Consider the following 20,931-nt stretch of genomic DNA (forward strand, 5'->3'; position numbering starts at 1 on the left):
TCTCAAATTGTGTTCTTTAGTCAGTGCAATTTACATACTTCTATACACCGAAGACTCTGTAGATCTCGAAACATATTTGTACACTTTTCAGCAATAAAATAAATGTGCATAAATATTCATTAAAAACGTCAAAATGAACTTAATTATGCAACAACTTATATAAGCATGCGTTGAAAAAAATGCATTTTGTGAGAAAGGGTTAAAGTGGTAATTTTTCCCACTAAATATGCAAAATTAGTATAATATTCCCACAAAAATATAGGAATTCAGCTTATACCTATATTTATTTAAACTTATACATATAAAAAACCTAAACATTATTAAAAGAATATAATTTATACATTAAATATTATTATGTGTTTTCATATAATTATTCAAAAAATATATTATGATTAAATTACACAATCAAATTAAAGAAATGGCTTATCCCATTGTGGCTGTTGCGCATCTTATTTGAGCATCGTATCTCAAATAATGTGGAACGCCGAACGAGCATACGTAAACAGAAAAAAATGTTGGTTATGGATCACTGAAAATTAATATACGTTTTAAACCAAGAGTAAAAAATGTAAGTAAAAAATGATTTTGTGGAATGATTTTATATCATAGGGAAGGAAGGGGTTAACTCCACTCCAGTATACGAGAACACGTGACTACCTAATTCATAAGATATACAAAATTAAAATTATTTCATATCAACTATAATAAACATATCAAATAATATCGCCAATCGATCAGCACATAGATAGCATAATATTCGAATGTGAACTACAATATCACTGCAATTATAATATCCCGCGGTCAACGTAAATTTATTATATATTGGTTGTCCCGGCGACTTAAAAATATTATGTTAGGTGTATCTATTTAAATTTTCAATAGTATATTTTATCATAATGATATTATAAACTTTTACCGATAGGTACTGGACTTTTTATTAAAAGTATTGGCTTAAAAAAACAACCGATCGTTAACTCGTTTGATTGTAAACTTCATAATGGAAATTTATCCTCCATGTAATACGTTATTATAAAGACATTGCGATGGATCATAGATGACCAGTTGAAAATTAAATTTAACTATTTGTTCGCTTGTGAAAACCGCAGAGTTGTGCGAATAACTAAATTTGTCTTTTAACTCGTTTTGGGGTAATCAAAAAAACCTTTAAAGTCATATACAATATTAATTTTACTAAAAAGGTATAAATACTACTTTCAAGCTTAACAAAAAAAAAATCAAACGACCTAAAAGTTCAAATAATATAATAATATTACCATCGAACTTATAAAGAATAGTGTACGCACCATAAAGAAAAAGTTTGGTTTCATATATATATATTACAGGTTGTCCTGACTACCAGACTGACTTATTCATTATCACATCGTCGGAACCACATGAGTATGCAATTTGGTCAGTAGTTTAATCTTTTGTTATCTAGAGATCCACCAAGAAAATTTTTTCCAAAACTTGCATTTTAAAGGAGTCTTCAAACAACGTTTGAATTTTTACGTTTTGACGTAAACTTCAGAGATTGTATTTAGAGATATCAGAAAAGTGAGATAATACATAGTAGTTTATATCATGTGGAAAAAGTATAGGTATATCTAGAGCTAAATCCATTCTGCGACTCACGGTTCCCCCATTTAGGTCTTATTACTTCACAAAGCTACACTTACATGCACTGACGCTGGTTTGTCCATGCACCAATAAACACTAAAACGTCTAAAACTACAGAATACAGATATATACTTAAACTGATATATATATATATATATATATATATAGCGTATGTACTATGTATAGGATGTGCCAGTTGTGCCACAAAAAACTGCATATACTAGCGAAGGGTGATTATTCAGCTAGTAAAATAATTAAGTATTGACGAAATTTTATGAATACTTAGGGTGCCTTAAGTGTAAGCGCTGAAAACTATTGACTCCTCTATATATATTTCTATAGGTACCTACATAGAAAATGGAAATTAATGTTTGTCTCTTATGCCTTTATAAACCGTTCATCCGATAGCGATGAAACTTTCATAGTGGAGTTTAGGCTCCCCGAGAAAGATTTCTTAACTATTACGAACAAAATTAGACGAAAAAATATTTATACATCATGCACGTATATATGATAAGATTTCACAATAAACTTTATAATCGAATCTATATATCGAAATGCATGTCCGAATGAAATTTGACCGCATTACAATGATACCTGCAGATACAATATGACGTACACAATATTATCTGACGTATATTACAATCTGAACTAGGTTACATTAATATTGAACTCACACCAATAATTAAATAGGTAACACCGTATTTCGTATTAATTGATAATTTTCCGAACGAAGTTAGGTTATACAACTAAATCAAAAACAACCGGATGATACATTGAACACAGTAGTATGTTTTGGTATGTTCTGTATCCCCCGCAAAAAATGTGATAAATTGATGTAAAAATTGAATAATTTAAATAATCGATCAGGTCTATATTATGGTTATATTATGTATGCATGTAGGTATATTGTATGTATATATGTATATACATAGCTGTATAGTTAGATCGATCATAATGTATACTTCTTTATATGATTTTATTATTTCATGTAACTCAGAGAACTGTATATGACCTGATTGAATGAAATCAAAGCTCCTTTATACAATTTACCTATACTATCATCCATAAATGTGATATCCACGGCTTTCTCATTAGATGATTTTTATACATAGGTATGAATAAACTTTCTCTTTTAACTGTAGTAGTTTGTGGATTATGGTATGACCACTCATGATATGATATGATTACTCATTGTTTATAGTATATACCTACTTACGAAATGGTACTACCACTCATGGAGGAGGATTAAGGTTGATCTAATTCCACCCGAGTTAACTAGAAGGATAGACATGACGCTGATATATGTATACCATGGATAAAGGGTTGGAATGAAGTTAGATTAGTTAGGATTCTTAAGTTTGTGGGTAAATGGAGGCTGATATAGATCAAGTGAACTTGGACGGTTAGTTATGTGAATCATAGTGGTGGGTGAGAGCACTCACTTGACTATAATTTTTAATGGCGTTAAAAGTGGGTTATGTGGTGAGGTATTGAGGGGTAGGGAAAGGCTGGGAGTGGTGTGATGTGGTATGGTAAGGATAGATGGTGGAGGATGGCATAGGCTCGTATGGGTTTATATTTTAAGGTGTTAATATAATATTAGGTAAAACATTCACTTACAATAGGTGTGATGTGATTGGTTATGGAAAGTATATACATCTTAATTTCTACTAACAATAGTTATTTTTAAAATATTACAGATATTATCGATATATATATATATATATATGTTATGAGATATATTAGTTATAACTTAAATATACATACACTTTCATAATTCACTCGATTTCAATATTTTAAGTGTGTATTAATATCACATTGAATATTAACAAATATATCTTACGATAAGTATTTTAAGTATTGTTAGACATTTACCATCATTTTTATTTATTATTATTATTATAATATATTATCAATATTTTATTTAATGTAGTTATTTATGATATAGTTGTATGTCGAAGGGTTAATAAAAAGGTAGGTATATTTTTTAAAATTGTTCATAATCGAATTGATATCGAGGGTACTGAAAGGTTTATTTATAGTATTTTCCACATCTAAATGTATTCTAATTAAGTATATAAGAATATAATTGAATATAATTTTTAAGTTAAATATAACTATTCCGTAATAGTCAGTGGGTAACAGCGATGGGAGATGGTAAACTGCGGCAAAATTCACCTTTTTCTAAAAGTCGATATGTAAGCTGCGGCAAAAAAAAAATTAAGATTATACAATCTGCGACAAAACCGATAAGATACATCATACAAACTGCGGCAATTTATTTTATATACTATATATAGTACATACCTATGTACGTATATCGTTAAATTAATTATGTGATGTTTCGTCTTGAGTACAAATTGGTAAGGTAAATCCAAATGTATTTTTAAACTCTAATAAGAGATACCAAAAGCTGCCACAACACGTAATACGTATTATATTATTATTATTATTATTATTTTTTTTTTGATTATACGAATATTATACGATTTTTTTAAATAATTTTTAATAATAATAATATTTTTTTAATTTTAAAATTGATTTTTTGATTATACGATTTTTAAAAATATTTTTTAACAATAACATACTTTTCAATATTTAAAAATTGGTTTTTCTTTATATTTAAGCCTTATACTCTAAGAGATACTTATAGCTGTCATAACACGTAATAGGTATTATACCTAATTAAATGATAAACGTGTATATAGATTATCGTAACGATATGTATACGTAGTATATATAGAAAGTATATAAAATACATTGCCGCAGTTTGTATGATGTATCTTATCGGTTTTGTCGCAGATTGTATAATCTTAATTTTTTTTTGCCGCAGCTTACACATCGACTTTTAGAAAAAGGTAAATTTTGCCGCAGTTTACATACAGCCACAGCGATTCAGACTCCATTAAAAGGTAATTAAAAGTGATACACTCCCTATTTTCATAGTAACGTTTTAAGAGTTTTAACCATTTCCAACCGTATACGATATTTCAATATGTACATATTATTATGCTTGATAATTAAATATAATTTTTCCTAAAGAAAATATTATTTATAATTATTGTAAAAATTGATTAGATTTGTATGTGACTGTGTATGAATGTATGTATATAATATGTATGAATGTATATTATATGTATGTAAGCAGTGGCATCGAAAAATAGGACATGTAGGATGTTTGAAGGTATGATATATAAATCCGAGGTGAATATTCATGTATGTATGTATGGAGTGGTATAGATAAGTAAAGGTATTGATTGTGGGGTATGGTATGATGTAGTATAATGTATGTATATGATAACACATGCACGAGATAGTAGGTGTGAGTATGATGAGTAGGGACTAGTTTTGTTTACTAAATGTTTATTATGAGGGGGTATGGTGTGGTATATACTAAGCATTGATGGGAGGAGAGGGGTATGGTATGGTATATGATAGACATTGATGAGATGAGACATTGATGGGGTGGTATGATATCTTTTAGGTATTGATGGATGGGGATGTGGGATGGGGTATAGAGTGGTATGAGGTATAGGTATTGATGTGATTAGAGGGTATGGTGTAGTATGATGTATTTGATTATGTATGTATGTGATAGTAGGTAAATCGTATATATCGAATAACAGTAAGGTATCAGAAAAATGTTAAGTTATTGTGACATTTTAAACCATGGATTGGTAAAATATTATCTACTCGTTTTCCATGTTAAAAGATTAATCCAGATGATATTTTCAATTAGTTTAGGATACATTTAAATTGTTGAAATAATAGCTAAGCAATTAGATTATGTATATACTAACTTTCTAAAAGTTAAGTTGACGGTCTTAGGATACATAGGTATAGATGGGAGGGGAAGGGCCGGGCATGGCATGTGATGGATGAGAGGGGAGGGGGTAAGGTCGATCATAGCATATAACTATAGGCTGGGCGGGGGAGGGGAACGGCAGGGTGCGGAAGGGCACGGCCTGGCACGTTCGTGATAGTATAGAGCTATAGGCTGGGTGGGGTATGCAGGGATGTGAGTGAAATGCATTGATGGTAGGGTAGGGGGTAAGGTCGGGTACGTACGTGATAGACATCGATGGGATGGGGAGGGGAAAGGATAAGAGGGGGAGGTTAGGTTAGGTTAGACACCTTTGCATGATATGCATGGTCGCGCACGTACGCGATAGCAGGCGTGCGGATATAACTATAGGCTTTGCGGGGTAGCCGGATTCGTCAGATTTGCGGGGGATACAGAACATACCAAAACATACTACTGAACACAATCCGGTATATAGATTGGATTAAGTAAAACGACAAACTTGGCATAAACTTAAGAATTAGAAATTACGCCTACACTTAAGTATGAGCCTCATAAGGTCCGCAATCCATCATAGATGGATTGCCTACCTGACAAATAATTATATACTGCTCGCATAATTACAGGCAAGTCTCGTGAGCATTGTACATAATATATGATATATGTAATCGAAAGTGTCCAGACTGACTGACTGACTGATCAACGTAGAGCCTCAACAATGATAACAAAACTAATAGCTTGGACTAAGTTTGAATAAGTAAATGTGCATTAACAAAGTATTTTCCAAAATTCACATTTTAAAGTGGTACTTGCACAAGTATTATAAGATTTAAGATGGTTAATGAAAATATTTAAGTTTTGAACATCATTACACCGAATATTAATTACAAATAAAACATAATAATAATTAAATATTAATTATGTGCGTAAATACTTATATACTTTTAACTATATAACTAAATTATTACTTACATATGATCACTTAATCATGAATTTATATTGGCATCATATACCTACCTACTATGAAACGCATCACACATAATATTGTTATAAAAAATTTCGTGACCGGTCGTAAAATTACTGTTCAAAAATTACGAATCGTTCGTCATTTTCAAAACAACATATTATATAGTCAATATATTTGTCATATTATATTGTTAGATATATTGTCAAATACATCATCTCATAGGTAATCTGTCAAACGCACATCAAACGAATTAAAACGAATTAAGGTAGGTATCTTCGGCTGATTACAAAATATAACACACACAATCATAATCAAATAATGCCTACAGCGACATTATTTGCAATTACTTTTATACGATTCGAAAAACAATCTATTACACCGCACGTGCGAATCGTGCGATGGCCAAAGCTCTAAAACCGTTCAATTTAGGTGGAATGTACATTACTTATAGGTATTGCATATAGATACTATTTGATAATAATTTATAAGTACCGCAATCTTATCACGGTTCGATGTATCTAATTGCGAAGTTATACGTATTCGATTGATTGATAATAGGTAGTTTAATGTTAATTGATTGATAATATTTTATTGTTAATTGATTGATAATAATTTAATGATAGTTTATCGATATCGCATAAAGTCAGGCCCGTCACTAGGGCACAAGCAAGTCATCCATTGCTTTCGTGTGGTGTACAATTTTAAAGAAATTGAAGGTAACAAAATTTATAACATATCGGTAAAGATGAAGAATTACATTACAATTTTCGTTTTAAAACGGAAATTATCCAACGACGGGCTTGCATCAGGTACAATAGTAATTATACAAATCTTATACAGGCGTTATTCGATAATCGACAGAACTAACTTAATATATAAATATAAAAAACAACGTTCGATTGTCTGTCTCGATGATCGATGCAGACGATGCAGTGAATTCCGTTGTTATTAAGTATTATTTTTTCATTGAAGCTTTGAATATTATTATAAGTAGGTCCTATTATTATCATAATATATCTTACTCGTACAACGATTTTTTTTTAATTTTTCTTTCAGTCCGTCAGTCAAATCCGTAAATAAGTTGTATCATTTGTAATATTATGATATTATTTTTAAAATAATCAATCGTGTCATTGTTGTCAGTTATACCGTGACAAAAAAACACAAGATAATATACGATGAAGCGAGTTTATAAAATATCATTAACACACGTTGCATATACAGTTAGTGCTCAGCGAAATGTCAAAATTAGTGAGTGAAAAAAATACGGAAGGGATCAAAAGGTGAGTGCTGTCAAAAGGTTTTTCCAAGCAGTTTAATTATTGCGCAGCTAGGGTGGTAGTTGATACGTAAACTCGAGATCAAAAACAATTCTCGGTCGGGCTGCGATAGATGTGTATGCACTGTTCGCATACGTTTATAAAACGAACACTCTAAAATCATTTACGTACCGTGTATACACAATATATTATATACTCGTCTAGTGTGTTGTATACCTACCTATACCCCATATAGTACGCAAACGAGAATAATAATAAATAATAATAATAAGTAATAACTCTACAGTGCGTTGTCCTATGCGTATTTTCCAAACTAATGCATTAAGATACAGCGATTAAACGAGGTTTGTACGCTCAACTCAATACCGCGATACCTTTTATACTCAAGTCTCATTCGATAGAAATTATCGACGACGTTGGAAATTACGTAAATTGGGCGTACTTAGGTGATTACGTAGGTGTCGTGAACCGTGATAAACAAAAAAATCCAAGTGCAATATATTATTTTTATAGACGGTATTGGAAATATGATTGAAATGCAATTTGTACAAATTGATAAAGCAAAGCACATAATATGTGTACGCTATACATTATGTACCCACGCAGCAATATTATAAAAATAATAAAATTGTCATTGATTAGTTTTGCTTAAAAAGTAAAGAGTTGTTCTAAACCAGCGGTTCCCAACCTTTTTAGCCGGCGGTGCCCTTTTGATTGTACAAATTTTGTTTGATGCCCTTCTGTGAATATCACGAGGAACGTGATAAAAATAAACACTAGTTTTTATTCATAACCAATTTAAATAATTTTATTGAACATATTATTAACAAATTATAATTTTATAGTTGAGAGTAAAAAGAAAAAAATCTGCTTTAATAGTGAAAAACTAATAATTAATGATATATTTGAGGCTGCTTATTTTTGGAAAGTTTGTCAATATTTTTATCTGTTTTTATCTATTATTGAATTATTCGACACATATTAGAAACACTATATTTAATATTAGATATACAGATAGTATGCTAAGTAATTTTGTACGTAAAACAATTTTTTGTCTTTTCAACAAGCTACAATTAATTTTTAACATATAATTTAATAATTTTTTTCTTTCTGGGATGAGCCGTAGTGCCCTTAAATGAGCGGGCGATTGTAAACTCTCCCGATGGTAAACTCTCCTGATGGTGAACTCTTCCGGGTCTACTCCAGTACTACCTGAAGGAAACGTGTAAACTCTCCCGGGTTTATTCCTGTACTACCTGGTGGAAACATGTAAACTCTCCCAGGTCTAGTAAAAATCATAAAATAAATTTAATATACAATTAAGTTGCGTTTAAAAATAGTCAATCATATATAATAACAATAATAATAATAATGATATAAATTAATGTCTTTAGATGCTATGAGCTATAATATTAGGTGTCACACTTCCTATATACTATAAAGTTAACCCGGGAGAGTTTACAATTTTTAAAAATCGGGAGAATTTACCATAAAATCGGGTGAGTTTACCACCGCCCTGTAAACTCGGCCCGAGGAAAAAAATGTTTAAAAGATCTATTGTAAACTCGGCCCTTGTTTTTTTCAGGTAAAAATTATTTAGGTGTAAACTCGGCACGGGGTGTTTTACAGGTAAAAATTATTTAGGTGTAAACTCGGCCCGGATAAAAATGTTTTTATATAATTTTCTTATAATATTTTTAAGAACCATTAAGCATTATCCAGAGGTCACCACGAGGAGGCGATTCTCATTATCCTCCAAATTTTTTTCATTTTCGGATTATTATTCATAGTATGAAAATCGTTATAAAACTGTAAAATGTATTTATGTAAATTTGTAAGTGTAAAAATTGTAAAAATATAATGTATAAATCTATTTTTTAAAGTTAAAAGCCATGTGTTTAACGTATTCACTTACTGATATTTCCTTATTTTTATATTTCGTAAATGTTCTTTCTGAGAGTTATCTTTTTTTTTTTTAGTTTTTGTATTCTGAAATTGAAATGGTGCATATAGGCTGTTGATTTTAATGTACGTTTCTGTTTGTATTTCTTTTAATTTCGCAATGACGGAATATATATTGGGGTGAGTGGAATTGAATCTTGATCTAAAATGCGCATATTATCGGGCCGAGATTACAACCGACCTTTTTTATTACCTGAAATTTCCGGGCCGAGTTTACAATCTACATATTTTATTACCTAAAATTTTCGGGCCGAGTTTACATCAAAAAAGGTAATCGCGGGCCCAGTTTACATTTGCCCAAATGAGCTCGCGGTGCCACAGATCAGGAACCGCTGTTCTAAACTAACATACCATATTTTAGAAACCTAAAATCATACCCATATCCACGTGAATTAATATCGCATGCGGACAATCGATTTAAACGGGTTCGGACGTAGACGTTAGATTGAGATATCCAACAGGTGTCGGCGAAAATATAAAATATATACCTATATATTTTTTATTTTTATTATTGGTACAGCATCAACATCGTGGCAATTAGCTTACAATTAGGTTACATACATGGATTTTTACATGACTAAAATACATATTATAGGTTTATTACAGCACATTTTACGTTGTACGGTAAAACTTCTGCAGGCCGCTATAAGTGTTATTGTCGCATACTCCCATGTAATAGTAGTTTGTAGACTTGTATAGTGTATTATAATTTATAATAATATTATTGTTCTAATATAAACGTGAATTCAACGTGAAATTTTAAATGATCAGATAAATTTTACCTACTGTACGCAAGGCGTAGTCACTTGGAAAAATATTTAATCTGTCTGGTCGGGATAATAATATAATATTACTCCAAAAGCCACGAGTGTGTAATATTTCTGATGAAGTTGACTGCACATGGTGCGCACACGTCATAATACGATATAATTATGTTATAATGAGTACTCTAATATTTTCCATATAAAACCAATGATTTATTACAGATGAAAGCGTTAGGGTGCAGATCCGCGACCACACAATAGAAAACTCTGCCGATATTGGGCTTTACAAGTGTAGAGTTCAAAACATATAAAAAAATAAATAGAAAAGTGGAATTATACGATTCGAGGTCTAAAACTGCAGCCACCGCAGTCATGTCGATAGTACACTCAACGAAAAATATCAATAAATTCAAAAAAAAAATAGATTGATTTAATAAAATATTTATTAATAATGACCCCATAAAGTATTTATTAATTTGATAAAATAATTTTGGTGGATATGGAATTGATAATTATTTGATAAAAATTGTATTATTATGATAAAGATTATTATTACGATACCAAAAAATGTTTTATAAAAATAATAAATAGTTTATACAATCAACATTTATTTTATCATTTCTCAACAAACCAGTAATCGATTGATAAAACTTTTTATTATCATAATAAAATTATTATTATATTGAATAATGATATTTGTCAAAATAACAATTATCGTTTTAAAATTAATAGTGATTTTATTCTATACAATAAAATAATTTATTGATTTAAATATAATAATTTGTTACTTATATAAAATTATTATCAGCCTAATAACTAAAATGAATATTATTCATAATTTACTAAAAAAATATATATATAGGTACTCGTGTTTTAATGATATAAATATCATTTATTCATATAAAGTACATAATCATAAAAAATATATAAGCAAAATATATAATAATACATAAATGATTATAAAACATAATTATTTTAATTTTATATTAATATTATTTAATAATATATAATAAAGATGAAGGAATATGGAATAGAAATGCTATACATATAATATTATAATACATGTTAATATTCTAATTATTGTGTTATTAGTTACAAGCAACATAAAAATATAAATGGTATAAAATATAAATATAATTTTAGATGTAAATAAATAAAGTATAATTAGCCTAGGCTAAGGTAAACAAGTATAATAAATTGTAACAACACACATAAGTAATAACTAATAACCAACAACATTACTTTTTTAATTCGTGCATAATTTGTGTAATAATTGGGTGTGATGTATCAAATTGTGTAGTTAAATTATAAAAAAATTTTTGTATAAACATCCATACAGCAGAAGATTGTAAAGGGTATTGTAAGTTAAATAAATGAATAATTTTGAAACATACATCTATTGCTCTTACTATACAGAAAAATTTATATTTAATAGAATCAAAAAATAAATATATTTGTTCTGGCTTTAATGGTACACCAATTACAACAATAAATGGTTGAATTGGTAAATTTTTATTTTTTAAATTATTAATGTATGATTCTGATTCGGTTATGGTATTGTGAAACGTAATAAAACTATTTTGAGAATCTTTTATAGAATATTTTGTTACGTTTTTTTTTCCATTTTCATCTCTAGTCACTTTTCTTGTTGTAGGGACAAATAAGGAACTAAGTAGATGAAAGATGACTGTGTTTTGACCATCTAAAAAAATATTGTATCATTATATAGTAATAAATATTAACAAGTAGTACATTAGAATATTATACATTTATTCCTTTATGCTATATTTTATTATTACATTGTATTATTGTAAAATATTTTTTGAATGAATTTATAAATTTATAAATAGCAGAAGATTTACGTAAGTAAGTTTATCTATTAAATAAATAGATATGTAAGTGTAAGATCTTAAACATAAACTAATCAAATTAGGTATTCAAACTATGCAGAAAAATGTGTATTTACTATTAAAATATATAATATGCTTGCTTTAATAATAATTTTATAAATTTCCATCATAGTAAAATATTTATATTAGTAATCATAATCTCAAATAAAAATGATAAGTTCACATCAGATCGATGTTGGTATAATTAGGAATATCATGTAATTCGTGAATCGTGGAACGTGGGTAATGGGGTAATACAGTTATTTATATTTAATTTAGAAATATGTCATTAACAGCATTATTAAAATATATAGCTTTAGCTAGATTATTATTATTATTCATGGGTGTATTATTACTATAGTGTCACAATAACAACTACCAATATAAAATAGAAATGGTAATTTGAAGTATTTTTAGAAAATTCATTGCGTTTGACTAAATATTGACACCGCTACATCTGTGTGGGTACTATACCTACTATTGCCATTTGCCGGTTTCAGACTTCTGTCGTCTATAATGCCTCGTTGGTTAGTGTTACTGTGATAGTACTGTTAGTAAGGCTCTATAGTGCTCTAGTGTTAGTGGTGTATTAATTGGTGTACGTATTTTGTGTACCTACATATTTTGTTTGTTTGAATTAATATTTTATGGTACATTTTTTTAAAATTATCTTTGTATTTTAATATATATTTAAATGTGTCTTTACAAAATGTTTTGATGAACTGGACTGGCCTTTTTATCAAAAGTGTTTTGTGCTGTTTGACCAGTCTTTTAAAAAATATTCTTGGACCAGACTAGGCCTATCTATCTACCTACTTAATATAATATAATATAACATTTTGCTTTATTTTATGTTATAATTATAATATTTACTTAAATTACTTTGTGATATGTTATCTGACTCTTGTTTAATTGATTCAATGAGTATTTTTCCATCATGATCCTTAATATTTGAATCTATTATTTTTAATAAATCTTCAGAATATTTTTCGAATTCAGCTATAATATTACTCTTTGTTGTAAATAGCTCATTAAAATCAATATCCATCTAGGTGTAGTAAAACAATGATATTAAACAACTTATACTTCAAATAAATTAACTAAATAATTTTAACTTTCATATTTTTTAGGTGGATAAATGATAAATGAACTTGAAATTAGTATTTTTTGGTTTTATACTTACAAGTTTGTACCCTAATGGAATTGTATAATTCTTCCATTAATTTATTATATCTGTAGTTGAATTTGATAAGCTTATTCTCTGTAGTCTATACTGTACAGTAGCTTTCCATTGCTCTTGTAACTCAGGAAAAGAACTGTTACCATATTTGATTAAATCCAACATGTCATTAATATCAGTTTCTGGTGCTAGTTTTAGATAAAAATAAATATTTAACTCATGTTTTTAATTATTTAACAGTTAGGCACATAATTTAGATTTTTTAATAAACTGATTGAATTGTAGGTACTAACTGAAAGTAATATTTCTTGATGTGATAATTGTATTTAGTTTTGTTTTTTTAACACTTTTGTCAAGTAAACCACTTGTTTTTACGACCGCATACAATTATAATATTTTGCATACAATTTACCTCGTGGTGCATTTGTTGGGCCATGACGCATAAAATATGTATCCTAAAATTATATATTAAAATCATATTTCAATCAATACTTTTATAATATTATATAAATACAACAGTTTAAAAATAATTTTTTTTCAATCAATGTTTTAAATGAATGCATCAAGATCATAATATATAAATGCATGAAGCTATCAATAGTAACATATAGGTTACTTAAATATTACATTTATAGGTACCTTTACTTCTGATGAAAACATACAGACGATTTGATCAGCTATGCTATCAGCCAATTTAATAGTCATCGGCATTTTAGAAGAAATTATGTAATGTATTATCATATCTACTAATTTGCATCTAATTGAGTCATTTAATTTTTTATAAACATTAAAATAATCAAGCACCAATTTCCCATTGGAAGAATCTTTCACTACATTGAATACTTTAATTGTTGATTCAACTGGTGAAGTTTTGGATTTTTGATATTTTTCAGGTAATATTGTAGTCGGATCTGTTTGTATTTGTAATTGTTGCCATGTAATCAATTCTTTTTCAAATTTTAATTGCACACCCAAAGTATAATTTTTCAACAATTTTTCAATGTGTATTGGTTTCATATACTTTAACACCTCAATGGTAATTGTTTGATCTATAATATACATTACTTTTAATTTTATTTTCACAAATCTTTTTTTATTGTATAAGTAGTATATATTTGAAGGGAAATCGGAAGAATGCTGTTAACTCAACAATATTAGGGTTGAATACCAAAGATTTTTGGGTATTTGCCCATTATCTATAAGTATTTTTAATATTTTAGTTTCACAATTAAATGTATTTAAATTTTAAACACTTAAACAATTATATTTTTAATTATTTATTATAAACATACCTAAACATGTTTCAGTAAGAAAACCTAAATTCCAATTTTCAAATATTGATCTTAGTTGAGTTTTTTCTTCATTAGGTATCACCATAAATGAAGATTGAGTATTCCAATCAGCAATATCCTGTAAAATAATTATTCAAGTAAAATATTTTGCTTCAGTTTTGTTAAATAAAACATAAACAATTCAAATTATTCATACCAGTTGTGTTGGTGATCGGTTTTGTATATTTTCTTCATTAATAACAGGAATTACATTGTCCATATTAGTCAAATTAAAATTTATATCACTATCTTCAAAATCGAATTCAGAATCAATACTATTTTCTGGCCATATAATTTCTTGAGTGGACATATTTAACTGTACTTTTTGCTACTTAGTATTTTAAAAATTAAATTTAAGTAAATATTTTTTTATAATAATATATTTGTTGACAAATTTTTGTTATGTTAATTGTAAAAAATTATAATAAAAAGAAACTTGATATTTAAGTTAATTATACAATTTTAGAATAAACATTTAAAAAAGATTTTAAAAAAAAAACTAATATTAAGGTAATTATACAAGTTTAGTATACACATTTGTGAAAGTTAACTATATTATAGCTACCTACATAACTATTCAAAAAATTCTTTTAATCGTACAAATATTTGTCCATTTGATATTTTAATTATATTCAAGGGTGGACCACTGAATGCATCAATATTGTTTATCGATAGTTCATCATATATTTCTGGCTCATTAGGTATTTCGTAAGCCAGATAATGTTCATTTAAATTATTTAATAAATACTTTTTAGCTAATATCATAATTTTATTATTTTTGATTACTAAAAGAACAGCACTTATTTCAAAAATAAAATGTTGATTAGCACCCTGAATTGGCTGAATTAAATATAAATTTTCTTTATACATTGTGCCACGATAATGTATTTCTTTGTATATTTTATATTGAACTATCTGCAAATTAGTTCTGTTAAATATTATATTTTGTTCTGTTTCATTTATAGTGATCTCATTTTTATCAAAAAAAATTAGTTCAGACTTTGGACTTTTCATAAGAAAATAAGAATATTTTAATTGGAATTTTTTAGCTAATGTTAATGTTATATTTTTTCGAGATGATGTAACTCGTGCATATGTTTTCATCTCCTTATGTTTCCCTTCAAATCGAAAACACCAAAATTGTCTTGGAGGACCAGATTGTCGTATAACTGTTGGATAATGTACTAGTAAGTGGTGTTTTGGTTTAAGGGTATCATTAAATAATTTAACATAATTATCATTGTTTATTTTTATTAATTGTTGAAGTTGTAAAACTTTATTTTCAGTAAAAGAGTAGGCTAATAGCAAATCAATTAGTTTTAGAAAATTTATAAAGAATATCCATACTTCATCGTCTAGGGGTATTAGATCTCCTATCATTAATGAAAAGTAATGAATAAATGTCCACATTTCACGAGCAGACATTTTTAATCGAAATTTTTTTAAGTGTACATCGAGTATTGGTGGTGAACAATTTCCAATTTCTAATGACCCATAATTAAATGTACTCTTTCTATTATTAAGTTCTTTTAAAGTGAATAATTGTATTGTTTCTATATAGTAATTAATTATGTGACAAATATTATAATGACAAACTCCTTCGAATAAATCATGCATAATATCAACACTATAATTTTTAGTTACATGAAAATTAGTTATATTATTTAGAATGGATTCTTGATAAATACCAGTTTGTCTAAAATCAGATTGTAATATATCTAATGAATAATTTTCATTTGTACGCATTAAAGTACTATCCTCGGTTGTCATTGATTGGGTTATTGATTTATGAGCTTTACAAAAACGGCAAAAATAGTTAGCTGAAAACGATTTGCTAAATTCTAAAATTGTATTCACACCTAAATTATCACCTAATACTAATCCAAGTCCAAAATAAATTTGAAAAATTCCACTTTTAGTTTTAATTTGTATGCCCTCTTTTTCTAAGTAATTAATTTCATCTATGAGATTTTTCAAACATACGTCATTTCCAAATTCTTTGAAATCTTTTGATTTTATTAATGACGCTAAGAATATATGAGATAACAAAGAATTATTTTCATTCAATGGGAAATTATAGTATATTGCTGATATTGATTGGTAATTAGCATGGGAACCTAATGGGTTGTTAATTTCTAGATCATCAATATACAAAAAAAAAGGAAATGTAAGTTTTTGATTGTTTTGAGATATTTTATTTTTCCATAAATCACATTGAATAAAATTGGAAATAGTGTTTAAATTATTTTGGTTTAAAGCTATAGTTTTTTCATGCATATTTTTAAAATTGTCACCGTGTTCAAAAAACTTTCGAAACTGAAATCTCAATGGTAATAACACCCCCTTTGTAATTGCTTCGTCATAAGTTACTATACCATCATGTTGGACCACACGAACCTCATTGTTAATAGTTAATTGTTTCAAATTATCTAAATAATCATTTTGCATCAACCACTTATTCAAATTATATTTATTACTGCAGTGAATAAACGGATCTGATAAAAGTTCAGAAAAAGTATGAAATTTACCTTTTATTATTGGTTCTTGAATATTAATTTGAATTATTTCACTAAGCATAAGGGACATTGGTTTTAGTATTTTTTCTTTAAGTTCACTTTGAATTATAATAATGTCTTTAAAATTAAAATTGTTGTTGTTGTGTAAACCCATTACAAAATTAATAGCTAGTTTATAAATATTATTAATAGATTCATTATAATTAAAATCATTTTCTATTATTTCTTGTTCAGAATTATTTTCAATATCTACAATGTCCACAGGGTTTTGAACATCATTATTACTGGTAAACTGTTCCAATAAGCATTGAGAACTTGATGAGGGATTAGTAATAGAAATTGTATTTTGTTTTTCATGCTTATTATTAACATGTCTTTTAAATTTTGCTAATGATGAAAAAATATGTGAACAAGGACTTTCACAGCATTCATAAGTACTATAAGGAGTTAATGAATGAAACACTTTAAAATGTACAACAAGAGAGGAGAGATTTTTGACATTAATTTTACAAATAAAACAAATCATTTTCCTTGTAGATAAATGTATATTTGGTAGTATTTTATATTAAACTTGTATGTATACCTTGTAATTAGTAAAAAAAAATTGTTATTGTGGTATAAAATTGCTTAACTATATTATTTTAATTTGTATAACAATTTAGTTAAAGAGAAATTAGTTTTGTATTTTTAAATGTATATAATTTAAAACTTATACTATATATTGGCTGAAAGCTAAATAAAATAAAAATGCATTCTTACAAAATGATGTCACTATGACCTATGTTTCTAAAAATAAAATAATAAGGTACTTACCTAGTGACTATAGTAAGTTGAAGCGTTGAAATAATGTATATTTTAAAACAAATAATAATCTATTAACTAAACAAAATTGTCAAATAACAAAAAACAGTTTGAGCTCTCGAAGATGCGAATTTTCGAGTTGTAAGCGTTGTGAGTTGTGACAAATGACAGTGGCAAAATATTGTTAGTAGGTATTAAGTAATAATCATTGCTAATAATTTTCTTTGTGCTCACAGTACAATGTACTGCTTTTATAAGAAAATTTAAAAATGGGAAAATCGTATTAGATTCTTTGAAATTCAAATATAGGACTAATGACTATAGGTATACAAACGTGTTAATATGTTGCGTATATATAGGTGGATCATCGTGTTTCCTTATTTTTCTGTACAGTTACTATTCAAAAACTGGAAAACACAATGACTCACTAACTCACTCTGTATAATACTAATTACTCAATGTAATCAGTGTCGCGAGAACCGGCGGTTGAAATACGCAAAATTTGGACATTCTAAGATTTTTAGTATAAAATATTTTGTCAATTTTACAAACGATTTATTCGTTCAATAAACAATTTAATCAAATTACTGAAAACAAAATTATCATTTTAATAAATCAAATTTATAAAATCAACAAAACGTATATTTCTCTATTTATTAATTTAATAAAATTTCTATTGACATAATATTTTTTTTTATTACCTTGACAATTTATTTTTTCTTATTAATAAAGGTGGTTTATTGAAGATTGATAAATATAATTTATTAAAATTGATTGTTATTTTTCGTTGAGTGTAACTGATGGTGCAACGACATAATATTATAATAACAATATCATATTTGACTGGCACACAATATCATTGTGATTTGTGACTTGTGACGAAGGTTTATTGTAAACAATTCCTATTTAAATACGAATTTGTATTGAAAAATTACACTGAAACACGATGCAAACATAGTAATCAGAGATATTTTTGTCGTTTAAATATATTATGGTTTAATGTTACATAAATACATAATATTATTAATAAAATATTTATGTCAGGCTGTATGAAAAACATACTTATTTAATGATTTAATAAAATTAAATGGACCAATCATGGGCCACTAAAATATGTTTGAAAATATCATTAAAAGAGCTCACTATTGATTCGTTAAATGTTTAGTGATTGTTCATGCAACCCGGCATTACACGTACCAATCTAGAAAATAATATATCATTATACGAGTCCGTAAATCTTATTTTGCTAAACGCTCACAGTAGAAATTACAAAAATATAACATTTCAAAAACATAAATAATTACTCGTACCAACTATATGTTTTATGTAGATAGGTAAAAATAATAATGATGCGATGGACATTTGACTAATGAGCCGCGCACTCATTGATGCGGTATTATTACTGCCGAATGGATGTTTTAAAGCATCATAATAATATTATAATCACAATAGTATTATTATATCACGCCGGTAACCGAAAATAACATATAGTTTTATAATAACAAAAAGGAAAAACTAACCTGTGCGGAAATACTCGGATTGACCGTAGGCGCAGTGTACAGTATTGTGATGTAGTGCTGTCCGTGGTTGTAGGTACCTAAATTGGATAAATTGTACCTAGTTAATTTTTTACCGCGAGATTGAACTTATTTTCTTATTCGTCCGAAATCGGCGAAAGCAGTTGTAGTGACTGAACGAAATAGTACGACGACAGTAAGAATAAGCCGACCGTGAATATGAATATTACAATATTGCCTCGACGATCACGTGCGATCGATAAACAGCGTACGCCGGCTGTCCGATAATAATTCTCACTTCTTTATATACCTAGGTTTAGGTGGTCTAATATATATATATATATATATATATATGTGTGTGTGTGGTTCTCCAATGTAAACTGCCACCAAAACGTAACGCGAGTGGGGAACGAAAAAAAAAATTGAAATAAATATAATGAGCGAAGCGTATACAAAACAAAAAATCGTCAGACTACCTACGATATTATATTTATATAATTTTTTTTTTTCAAATCGGATCGCCAACACAGCTGCGTAAGCCAGGTGCGTGCATTCGGACGTGCAGGGCGTTTCGACACCATAGGAAAACGTATATAGGCGAGGAAAGACGCAATAGGGGAGAGTAGGAGATAGTCTGATGGTGGGGTTGGTCGATCCGTTGTCGTTATTATTACTATTATTATTATTGGCAATGATCGACGACACGAATTATTTGTTTTTTTTAATCGTTTTTCACCTTGGCACTGTCGTCGGCGTCATCTTCAAACATGCAGTGACGAAGACCCAATGTACAGGTATTACATAACAATAATAATATTATGGTGTTCCAACCGCCGCAACAATATTCCACGTATACAATAATAAAGATAATATGCACTATAATAGTGTAATTATTTGTGATTCGAACTATTGATCCGTGACTCCAAGGGCAAGGGCGATCGCAGGGAACGATGTATAACAATATATTGTGTCCGTCATCTCATCGAAAATTATTCAAGGTCGTGTAGAGAGAGAGAGAGAGAGAGAGAGAGGGAGAGAGAGAACTGCGCAAACGTGCTTGATAATTTTTTTTTTCGGGATGGTTTTTGGAGTAACTATAGGTGCATAATAGTTTATCGAGCAAGTGCCTATAATATATAAAATATATAACCGACGACCGCAGCACGATGCAATAATACACTTATTGTAACAAACCGATTAACCCTCTTATGTATTCCTTCTCTTATATTTCTATGTATGGCCATATTGTTTAATGGTGTTGTAGTTTGAACTTTGAACTTTTAAGCACTAAATATTAATACC

At 28.2% G+C, this 20,931-nt stretch overlaps 1 protein-coding gene and 1 pseudogene across 3 annotated transcripts in view; both read right to left on the bottom strand.

The window, feature by feature from the left end:
* Positions 1–19,923, bottom strand: part of LOC107169340 (aromatic-L-amino-acid decarboxylase-like) — a 47,523-nt gene extending 27,600 nt beyond the window's left edge. For both annotated transcript variants that reach the window (XM_089220519.1, XM_015519063.2), the window contains exon 1: positions 19,633–19,923. The gene's annotated coding sequence lies outside the window, so the exon portion shown is untranslated. The remainder of the gene's footprint in view (positions 1–19,632) is intronic.
* LOC149058547 (uncharacterized) lies at positions 11,489–17,381 on the bottom strand (annotated as a pseudogene). Its single transcript, XR_016190086.1, has 10 exons — positions 17,324–17,381; positions 16,484–16,822; positions 16,143–16,348; positions 14,953–15,168; positions 14,757–14,874; positions 14,104–14,513; positions 13,758–13,919; positions 13,468–13,652; positions 13,167–13,332; positions 11,489–12,097 (listed from the first exon to the last, which is right to left on the bottom strand). The product of XR_016190086.1 is annotated as an uncharacterized LOC149058547 (transcript).
* Positions 19,924–20,931: the final 1,008 nt, after the last annotated feature.

This window comes from Diuraphis noxia, unplaced genomic scaffold (assembly GCF_037042655.1).
Source record: "Diuraphis noxia isolate RWA-SAM2 unplaced genomic scaffold, SU_Dnox_SAM2 contig0002, whole genome shotgun sequence".
NCBI classification, from domain to species: Eukaryota; Metazoa; Arthropoda; class Insecta; order Hemiptera; family Aphididae; genus Diuraphis; species Diuraphis noxia.